Source organism: Physella acuta, unplaced genomic scaffold (genome assembly GCF_028476545.2).
Source record: "Physella acuta isolate Inbredline_101_S28 unplaced genomic scaffold, ASM2847654v3 ptg001037l, whole genome shotgun sequence".
In the NCBI taxonomy this organism is placed as follows: Eukaryota; Metazoa; Mollusca; class Gastropoda; family Physidae; genus Physella; species Physella acuta.
The window spans coordinates 117,904-129,804 of NW_026732554.1; the positions used below are offsets into that span (position 1 = coordinate 117,904).

At 39.0% G+C, this 11,901-nt stretch overlaps 1 non-coding gene across 1 annotated transcript; it reads right to left on the bottom strand.

Annotated features, from left to right (window-relative positions):
- Positions 1-8,239: 8,239 nt before the first annotated feature.
- On the bottom strand, positions 8,240-8,311 carry Trnaw-cca (transfer RNA tryptophan (anticodon CCA)). The gene has a single exon. It is a non-coding gene; the product is annotated as a tRNA-Trp (tRNA).
- Between the last annotated feature and the right edge of the window lie 3,590 nt (positions 8,312-11,901).

The window sequence follows — 11,901 nt, forward strand, 5'->3', positions numbered from 1 at the left end:
ACGACTCCTACAAACATTAAATATTGGTGCTAATCTTTAGACACGACTCCTACAAACATTAAATATTGGTGCTAATCTTTAGACACGACTCCTATAAACATTAAATATTGGTGCTAATCTTTTGACTCGACTCCTACAAACATTAAATATTGGTGCTAATCTTTAGACACGACTCCTAGAAACATTAAATATTGGTGCTAATCTTTAGACACGACTCATACAAACATTCAATATTGGTGCTAATCTTTAGACACGACTCCTACAAACATTAAATATTGGTGCTAATCTTTAGACACGACTCCTACAAACATTAAATATTGGTGCTAATCTTTAGACATGACTCCTATAAACATTAAATATTGGTGCTAATCTTTTGACACGACTCCTATAAACATTAAATATTGGTGCTAATCTTTTGACTCGACTCCTACAAACATTAAATATTGGTGCTAATCTTTAGACACGACTCCTACAAACATTAAATATTGGTGCTAATCTTTAGACACGACTCCTATAAACATTAAATATTGGTGCTAATCTTTTGACTCGACTCCTACAAACATTAAATATTGGTGCTAATCTTTAGACACGACTCCTAGAAACATTAAATATTGGTGCTAATCTTTTGACTCGACTCCTACAAACATTAAATATTGGTGCTAATCTTTAGACACGACTCCTACAAACATTAAATATTGGTGCTAATCTTTAGACATGACTCCTACAAACATTAAATATTGGTGCTAATCTTTAGACACGACTCCTATAAACATTAAATATTGGTGCTAATCTTTTGACTCGACTCCTACAAACATTAAATATTGGTGCTAATCTTTAGAAAAGCACGCAGGAAAAAAACCGAAGGAAGTGCCCGGTAATGATTTTTAAAATAAATAATTAATTAGTGTCATTATTCAAGCGTCAACTTGTCGAGCTGTCGTTGTAACTTAGATGAGACACATTGATTTTTTTGTCCGGACTAATCCGATTTGAGGTTTAGCTGGATGCAGCTATACATTATTAAACGGGAGTTAACTCGATGGTATACTGCTTAAAATAAATCAAATATACCAATGTACTTGAACAGTATAACTACATGCTGGGTTAATATAAAGGTCTGTAGTAGGTCTACCGTCCAGTATTACAAAGTATAAATCTTAAGCGTCATTCTTTCAGTCTAGTATTGCATAGTAAGTATAAGTATAATCTTTGCTTAAGCGTCATTCTTTCGTACATTCAACGGTATACACTAAAAAAATAATTGTTTTTTTATGTTAAGTCTGTCGTTACGCTATTTAGCCTAATTATTTTATTTTTCACGCTAAAATCAGGCTACAGATAGGCCCTAACGGAAACATTATAGGATTGAGCTTTTATGTAGGTCTTAAACTATCCCATAGAGGGACGTTGAAAGTAGTTGCGTCATCACACATACCTCAGCTAAATATGGTGGTATAAGTGTTAGAGTACACATACACAAACATGTAAGACAGCTGACTTTAAGGAAGGGACGGGGGAGACCCGTGTAAAAATGGAATAATCAGCCTAAGATAAGAAACCTCCGCCACCTGATATAGGACAGCTACTGAACACAGCAATAAAGCCGTCTGTGTTCTGAAGACTCAAATTTGTTTCAACACTAAGTCTTGTTCAGATGTCAATACAAATATTCACCTTAAATTGATTTTAGTGATACAAAAAATCCTTTTCTACGTCCTAATTCTTTTATAAATAGCGCTAAATATGTGCTGTTGGAGTTGAATATGGCCTTTGTTGTATTTTAATCACTGATGTGTATCAAATCTTAAGTTCAAGTGCGCATACTTTGACATCATACACGTTTGTTGACAACCAATACAGCATAATAAACCGTATGAAATAGCTTCAAATCTGAGCTGAGCTAACCAAATTCATGTACAGCGGGAATGTACCTGTGCCGGTGTAATTAAATTAATTAGTCAAAGTGACAGACACGTCACACATACAGTAGTCTGCCTGATGTCTTGGGTCAGAAGGTCACCCGAGTCACGTGATACGACTCAAGGTCACAAAGCCAATGTCACCGTGAATCAGGTTTATTGATAGAAATTTATGTGGGGTGTCACCCGGTGTATCCGATGCGAGCAAAGTTTCTTTCAGACATGCCCCCCCCCCCCCTCCAGATGGCACTTGAAAGTTCAGGGGGCACTTAGTAACTTAGAATTTTTCGGGGGGGGGGGGGGGGGGAAGAGTACACTATATCACTAATAAAGGATATATTTTTTATTAAATGTATTTTTTTTCCTTTTCGTGTGTGTGTGGGGGGGGGGGGGGGGCTTTAAAAAACTCCTACACATAACTATAGATGCTTCACGAACAGAAATGTATCTTGGAGGTATCGTGTTAAATTTATTGTTTTATTACATTTATCTGTTTTAACAATACTAAGTCTAACAGAGGGTGGGAGGGGCGGGGGTAAGTCTTCTGAGTTTAGTTTCCTGTCTAGATCCGCCCTGGGTTCGTCAAGTATTTCAGGACTTTTGTCCCGCGTAGCCATAAAACAGGCCGTGTAATGTATTGCAGGCCTATACGTGCTATTATTTGACGGAACTCCATGTACAAGGACTTTCGTGATCCATAAAGCACGTTTATCTGGGGGCCGTATACGTAATTAGAATATTGAAAATAACGGTGTACATAAGTGGTAGAAATGTGCCACTGTTCGTGTAGAAAAAAATGTGGTTTGCTTTCATTTAACAAGACAAAACTTTCTGTCAATTAGGTAGTAGACTAGTTAGGATTTGTGCTACAGTTTAATGCTGGTGGTTGTCCTATTGGTAGTGAATATATCGAAATGTTAGAGGGCGTGCTCTGTACGCCACATAAGTGACAGAGACTTGTTTTATGGTGTAGTGTGTGACATAGTATTAGTGACAGAGACTTGTTATATGGTGTAGTGTGTGACATAGTATTAGCCAGAGAGACTTTTCATAGTGTGTGACACAGTATTAGTGACAGAGACTTGTTATATGGTGTGGTGTGTGACACAGTATTAGTGACAGAGACTTGTTATATGGTGTGGTGTGTGACACAGTATTAGTGACAGAGACTTGTTATATGGTGTGGTGTGTGACACAGTATTAGTGACAGAGACTTGTTTTATGGTGTGGTGTGTGACACAGTAAACAGTATTAGTGACAGAGACTTGTTTTATGGTGTGGTGTGTGACACAGTATTAGTGACAGAGACTTGTTTTATGGTGTGGTGTGTGACACAGTAAACAGTATTAGTGACAGAGACTTGTTTTATGGTGTGGTGTGTGCCACAGTATTAGTGACAGAGACTTGTTTTATGGTGTGGTGTGTGACACAGTAAACAGTATTAGTGACAGAGACTTGTTTTATGGTGTGGTGTGTGACACAGTATTAGTGACAGAGACTTGTTTTATGGTGTGGTGTGTGACACAGTAAACAGTATTAGTGACAGAGACTTGTTATAATCATAGTGTGTGACTATGAGATCAGATTCTTCAGTCAAGAAATAACTTCAAAAAGTAGATCTAGTTAAAACCGGATTTTAAGTGAATTTTAAATTTAAAACACTGAATCGGCTTGGGCATTTGATTAAGTTTTTGTTCGTTTTTTTTTCATATTGGTATTTTTTTCTGAGATCGCAGCAAACGCGCGACTGGTAGCCTACGCTCTAGTGAGAGTAAACTTATAAAACTGATTAGGGGTCATCCATAAATGACGTCACACTAGAAGAAGGGGGGGGGTTCGTAATTTTGTGACGGTTTGTGATGAGGGGGAGGGGGACTTCAGATGGTGTGACATCACACTTTTACATCATAAAAGACAATGCATTTTAGCCGTTATTTCGCGTTTTAGAAAACTTTTTAATAAATTAATAGAAATTCATTAAAATACTCTATGTTGATAGGGTTTAGACAAGATTTCAGAAAAATATCGACGTTTTAAGAAACCTTCAATGCAATTTTGAGGGGGTTACAGCCCAATATATATAGGCTGAGGTGTGACGTCATTTTAGGGGGGGGGGGTCTGGCTCTTTGTGACGATGTGTGACGGAGGGGAGGGAGGGGGGAGGTAAAAATCGTCCCAAAAAATCGTGACGTCATTTATGGATGCCCTCTTAGATTCATTTACAATTTACATTTAGATCTAGAATCTAGATCTATATCAAGCTTCTAGATCTTGACTAGATCTAGATTCTAGATCTAGATGTCTAGGTCTAATAATACAGAAAATGTTACTTAAAATGTTACCTCAAGGAATCTGCCTTTTCTTGAAAAGAAAATCGAAATCCAAAGGCGCGAAAATATTTATTTCGAAACAAGGCTTATGGGCCTGAAGCCTGAGCTGCTTTCTGCTAGGGAAAGCAGCAGCAGACTACGCAACAAGTGGCCAGTTTAAATAAAAATTGGGCCGAGATTTTTAAAAAGTAGAACTGCGCGCGCAGTGTCAACTATCACACAGCGCAGGTAGGCCGAGCTAGGCTAGGATTAGCAAGGTCGTGCCGCTAAATAAGGAAAGAGATGGGTCGCACTCGACCATCGTAACAAATACCTTCTTATGTTTGTCTGGTGCTTTACAGTTAGCCCCAAAACTAGGTCTTACTCAGTGGCGGAACTAGAAAAAATGGGCCACCCCGCAAAAAAAATTTTTTGGCCCCCCTATATATGTATATATATATATATATATATATATATATATATATATATATATATATATATATATATATATATATATATGTATATGTATATGTATATATATAACACGCTATCATTCGTGTATTCATTTGAGACGTCTGCCTTGTTCTCTAGAACAGTGGTTATCAAACGTAAACAATGTAGGCACTTTATTTCTTGGATATTAGTATTATTAGTTGTTGGAGCGCTAGTTTATGAAAACTACCACCGATTCGAGCCAGCGTTGTTGTTGGAGCGCTAGTTTGTCTACACTACCACCGATATGAGCCAGCTTAGTTGTTGAGGCGCTATCTATTCGCTTCTTGTAAGGCTAAGAGCGGGAGGGGAGGTCTGAGAAAGGAACTTAAAAGGGACAACAAAGCACCGATGTGATTTTATCCATCAGTACCAAAGTTGGAATGGTCTCAAAATGCCGTCTTAATATCTAGCGGTCTCTCGCGCAATTGATGTTTTTTCAAAAGAATTTTGCCGACAACAGCGTGTGTTTGTAGGAAAAAGAATATACAAGAGCGTGGGATGGTGTCTATAGAATAAATATACTCCAACCACAGCTACGGTATTCTTTTTCAAAACAACCATCAGGTCAAAAATGCAAGAAAAATAATTTTAACTATAAAAAATTATTTATGGGCGGCTGTGGGCCCCCTAAACGGCTTGGCCCCCCCCCCCCCCAGGCATTGCGGGGTCTGGCGGCACTAGTTCCTCCCCTGGGCTGTCCTCAACAGCTTCCAAAGTTTTCATGGCGATTGGGTAAATATGCAGTAATGCAAAATAGACAGAAACATGTTTTTCACATGCACAACTGTATGTGGCCAGCTCACGCGTCGGATAACCTTCTGATTTAGGGGGGGGGGGGGGGGGGGGGGGGGGGGGGGGAATCCACAAATGACGTCACATTTTTTAACGACTAACAAAAAGCCAGACCCTCACACGCCCCCACCTCAATAACGTCATTTATAAATAGTAATTGACTATTAATTATATAATAATGTTCAATTAATTTTAAACGTTCTAATTAATTTCTAAATAATTATATAAAAAATAATCTTACCTTCCCTGTTGTGTGAATTAGATGTGCCTAACACTAATACTATGCAAATAAATCAATATCTGTTGACTAGTGCTGTCTAATGTCAGACAAAATGTGCTAAAGTGGTGAATCGTACGGTTAGGAAGTAGTTCATAAACGATACATTGGTCTACTCGATACTTGCGAGGCTAAAAATGAGGGATGGGATGGGGGTCGGCTCGGGAAAAATCTTGAAAGAGACAACAAAGCGCCTATGTACCACCGCCCATTAAAAAACTTACTCAGGGGAGATAATTCCAAGTATAGGCCTTAAAAGTTTACTATGATATTTCTTGTAAAAGTAAAAAACAAGTAAACGTATATAAAAACGAAGTTTCTAGTATTATATTCTTTTTTATTATTTGTAGGATTCAAGATAGTACAGAATACAAATTCAACCACTATCACAAACACATATTAACATTGAAAAATGTACAACGGATTTCGGCGGGTCCCTAACTTATGCCGCAAAGAGGAACTGCGCATCATGAAAGCCACTTCATATGTAGCGGCTTCTCGTGCTATGGTCTTTGTTGTTTTTTTTTTAAAAGAATTTTGCCGGCGACAGCGTGTGTTTGATTGTGGGGAAATAGAACTCTCGACGATGGTTAAAAAATACAACTATAAATAAAAAGAAATTTGATCCCCATCCCCTGCCCCATCCGCCACAGTACACTTTGGAGGATCGGTCAAACAGTTACGTGTCCTCTATTTAGCTATCAAAGGGGGGCAACGAGTCAAATGTGTCATTCAAATTTGAAGCGTTGCCTATATTTTACACTGTATTCTGTGTAATGGATTTTATTTTTTTGCTGAAGAGCGTGGTATATTGACAGTAAAATAAAGATAATCGTACCGCAGCTACAGTGTTTTTCTTTTACAAACTAAATATCAAGGCAAAAATGCACGAAAATTAAATTCAAAATTTAAAAAAATACTAATTATGGTCAGCAGTGGGCCCCTAAACGGCCTGCCCCCCCCCCTCCACCCGCCCCCCACCCGCAGTCTGGCGGCACTGTAGTTCCGCCCCTGTATAGATCTTTTGGTTATTTTTAGGGGGGGGGAGGGTAGAGAGTTGGGAAGGTTCAAGGGAAGGGGACAAGAAAGCGCCGATGAACATCTACATCAATAGCGCCTACTTTTTCCGGTCGTCTAGAAGACCAGGATAGTCGCCGCAACATTTCCCCAGCCCGATTTTCAAAGCTTTTTTGTTCTCCTAATCGACGCCACTAAAAAAGAACGGTAGGTTGCGTCTTTGAAGTTGTCTGTATGTCTGGCGGTCTCTCGAGCTATAGTCTGTGCATTTTTCTCAAAGACGTTTGCCGACTATCGTGTTTGTTTGTAACTGTAGAAGAAAGATAACTCGACATCCACCTAATTTTTTTTATTTAAAATTTTAAAAAAAAAATTATAATTTAGCCAGGATTTTTGGGCCCCCAATCGGCCTGGGCCCCCCCCCCCCCCGCATTGCGGGGTCTGGCGGCACTGTAGTTCCGCCCCTGGACTCTTACTGTCTTGTTTTTGTAGTTAAGTTTTAGGCAAATATGTTAACCTGTTTGGTAATTTGTTTAAGTAATCTTATTTTTTAAAAATATTTCTATTAATAGATCATTTTTACACAAAGCAAAAGCATCGCCATAGGTGTAAAATGAGTGCAACTATGTTTTTTCGGACTTTTGGTAGAATGCGGAGAATTGCAGGTTGTTCCTCAAAGTATTTTGCATGCATTGGACGCAATGAACCACCGACAAACAATATTTGTTTTACAGGATAGGTTCTCCAGCTGAAGTACATTCAAAATAGTTTAAACGAAAAAATAGTTTTAACGAAACTATTTTGACATTTTGAAAAAAAAGGAGTTTCAATTTATAATTTAAAGATAAAAATTTTGAAATGGTTTAAAGTTTAAGTTATTTTAAAAAATTGTATAAAGAGCTTCCTCATGTACTTCAATGAAAATTTTAAAAATTTTTAAACCCCCAAATGAAAGAGGCTCTATGCATTCCTGACTAGTTTGTCAATATTCTAAGTCTTTCTGTGCTTGACTTACGTGGGCATCAGGTCATCTAATGCCACTTGTAGACTGGAATCACAGATAGACATATTATACAAGGAAGTCATGCCTAACCGATAGGGGACAAAAATTAGCTTATGAGTCTTACAAAGTCATCGATTTAACTTTTTAAATAGTTGAAATCATAAACAAGATCAAACGTAAATAATTTTGTTTTTAACTATTCGAATATAAAATTATTTATGAATCAGTAAAACTGTTCATGTTCGGAGCAGCCAGGTCATTTCAGATATAAATAAACAGAGGCTGTGAGAAAAAAAGTTAACATCTTAACGTTGTGTGGTCTGGACAATTGTATCCAAATGAGAAATGTTAAATTCTAACTGTAAATAAATTAAAATTCCAAAAACTTAAATTCTATATAATAATATACGTAAATAAAAACAATGGTTGACCCCGACGTGATTTGAACACGCAACCTTCTGATCTGGAGTCAGACGCGCTACCGTTGCGCCACAGGGCCGCCCGATGAACAGAGCGATAAAATCGTATCTATGGCAGCTTGATTCCAGAGCAGATCGATAAACCGCTTCCAGCTATGACAGCCAGTTTGATCTTTTACCGCGTTCTGTTAGCATCTGGCGTGGCTGATTTATGGCATGGTTATCGGGTGTTTGACTGTGGGATGAAATTGATTAGATTAATTAACGATGTTACATGATCTGTTCGCCGAGCGGTCACTGCCACTGATCAAATGTCAGACGCCCAGACACGCGAAATGGTCATTCAATACAACATAGGCTCTGATAAGAATTCAGACTCGCAGTGTGTGTAGTGGGGGAAGAAGGTGGGGGCGAGATAGTGTATTGTTGACCACACTTTTAAAACACATGAACACTATTATAGAAATGTGTATGTTGGGGTAACGTGTGTTGGTCAAGCTTTGATAAGGTTAGTAAATAAAAGGCAAAAGCTGATCAGTGTGGACATGGGTTAAGATCTCGTCGATTTATTTCAGATAGGCAGCTAGCAAATGCCGTATTAGCAGTGTTTCTTCCAGACTTTTTTCTCCGGGGGGGGGGGGAGGAAAGGAGGGGCGGACATTGTAAAAAGTAAATATTTTCTATATAAGTTCCATTTCGTTCGGGGACGGTAAACTCATTCTCCCCCCCCCCCCCCCCTGAAAGAGATGCCTGGAAGAAACACTGCGTATTACTCTTAGGGGCCATCCAGGAAGAACGTCATTCTTCAAAAAGTATTTTACCCTCCCCCCCCCCCACCCAAAAAAGGACAGATCAACCTCGTAAATAACGTCAACTTTAACATACAACCATGAAATATTTTCCGGGCTCGTGTAACTTTGAGTAGGCCTATATTGATAAAATTCTATTACATTTTTTTTAGAATATTTAACACTCAAAAAACCGAAATAATGGCTAAAACTATTTTCTGACATTCGCAATTAACATGCAAATTTGTGTCGTTACACTTTCTGAACTTCTTCCCCACGTCACACATCGTCATTTAAGTCCTACCCCCTCTCTCCCATCTAAAGTTAACGTCGTATATGGACGAACCATCACAGACACAAGAGAGATGTAACCTATGTAGCCTTGAATACGTAGTGTAGGCTTGTTGCCCCTTTTGGTAAGGGGTCGTCCATAAATGACGTCACACTCGTAGGGTGGAGGGGGGGTCCGTAATTTTGTGACGGCGTGTGATGAGGAAGAGGGGGGGGGGGGAGATTGTGTGACGTCACTTTTTTTGTATAATAAAAAAAGCAATATTAGAAAACGAGTTTTAGCCGTTATTTCGCGTTTTAGAAAACGGTTTTAATAAATTGTAATAGGGATTGATCAAAATACTCTATGTTGACAGAGTTCTGACAAGGTTTTGGAAAAATATCGATGTTGTAAGAAAAATTAAATAGAAATTTTGAGGGAGGTTGTAGGCTGAGGTGTGACGTCATTTTAGGGGAAGGGGTCTGACTTTTTTGTGACGACGTGTGACGGAGGGGAGGGGGGAGGTAAAAATCGTCAAAAAAAGCGTGACGTCATTTATGGATGACCCCTAAGTGAAGACTAAAATTTTGTAGCGTTTAACTAAAACCTGAGCTTGTGATAAAGTTGTTGTTGTTCCTGTGGTATGGTCTTGTAATGGTGTCCAGGATCGTGTCCTGTAACTTTCATGCTGTCTAGAGTAGGTCTATGGTGTTTTGTAACGATACCTTCCAGTGGTCCGTAGAACAATGTGTGAGGGTCTACACCTTAGATTAGACAAATCTCATCTCTCTACTCCCCATTCATCATAAGCCGCCAAACTATATTAGGACTCTAACACCCCCCCCCCCCCTCCTCCCCCAATAATCGACAATCGTTATTCTAAATCAATCACGGTGACTTGCTGATCTGTCACTGTATATAACCCACTTTGTAATCTATATAGGCTATATAAAAATGTGTATCTTTTTGCATTATTGCACATTTCATCTGATTGTCATGAAACTTTGGGGAGTTAAAGAGAATACTCTTGGGAAGGTTCTATATAGGTCGACGGTATACACAAATAAAAGAAGGATGAGAGTTCCCGAGCGGCTATCTTAGCACTTGGTTTTCGTTGCTTGGGCGTCCTACTTAGAAGATCAGGGATACTACACAATTCAACGGTATAAATGCACCAGACAGGCGCATTCGCCGGAGCCCCGGCGGTGGAGTGACCCAGGGCGCCACGGGCATCCCTGTAAGCACTATGACGCCCACTTTTGTTGCAAAGAGTGCATTACACTATGGATACGATGGTCGTCGAAATATAGACTGTACTACCGTATCATTACGGAGGGTGGTTAACGTACACTCAGTTTTCATACCTCAAGCCCAGGGGGGGGGGGGTTGTCTGGGCGGTAGTGTGGACAAACCCACGCCCCAACAATTTTGATCCAATAATATAGCGTCTGCTTTGTTTACATTTAAATTACTCAGTTTTAGAAAACAAGCTCACGCGTTAAAAATTTTGAGAAGGGGCTGAGGTGTAATGGTATGGGGGGTAAAACTAGTACCTCATTTACGGATGACTATTTAATTTTTTTTTGCTATTCTGTCTACAAAAAGATGTGTTTGAATGGTCTTCTCTAGAATTTTCATGTTATGTATAGACCTACCCACTTCTTTCCCATGCCATGCTAGGCTTGTTTACATTCATGTGACAATGACAGGGATTGTTCTTTATAGAAAAAAACGAAAAGGAGTCCACTATTGTTGACACTAATATCCTTCAAGTTCAAGGAAATCAGAATAGTTTTTAGATTGTAACTCTGGTCATCAGGCTACAAGTCCTTCGTCACTTGAAAGGGATTGAGATAAAAAATAAATTTACAAAAAAAAATCAACTAGAATTTTAAAGTAGCCTTTCGAGTACTTGGCTATGTAGATCTAGTTTCTTGTATCAGGTGGTACATTCCTTACCTAACATTGGTTGTAAAGAAGGTCACTGGGTGTCAAAGGTTACAGCTGTATGTTGACCTGCTGGTGTAATTTGCAATTACTGGAGTGACCTATAGTATTTTGGTCGGTTGATTTATATCCGTAGGTTTATATTCGACCCCATAATTTTTTATGAGACAGGCAAATAAAAAACCCAACACCTGTATGTATAAAACAGGTGTCATAAAGATACTCGCACCCAAACAAGATGTCAACAGTGTTTCTTCTAGACTTTTTTCTCGGGGGGGGGGGGGGGGGGTCAACATTTTCCGGGGTAGGCGGACACTGGTGCAAGTATGTTTACCATATAAATTCCATTTCGTTCGGGGGGGGGGGGGGGGGGGAAGAGTAGATAAGATGCCTGGAAGAAACTCTGGATGTGGAACAACCAAAGGTTGGCTAATCATGGTCAAGAGGCTAAATTTCACACACAACTGGAAAATCTGTATATATATGCCACCTAACTATTTCTTCAAGTGTTTTTACTAAATGAATTTTTTTTTTAACTTGGATAAGACCCACAACAAAAGTACATTGTTTTGAAAACTCCTTGCACTAGACCTTGGCAACAGTAATGAATTGCCACGTTTTGAAGGAATTCTAAACACAGAGATTGATTCCACTTGACACACCT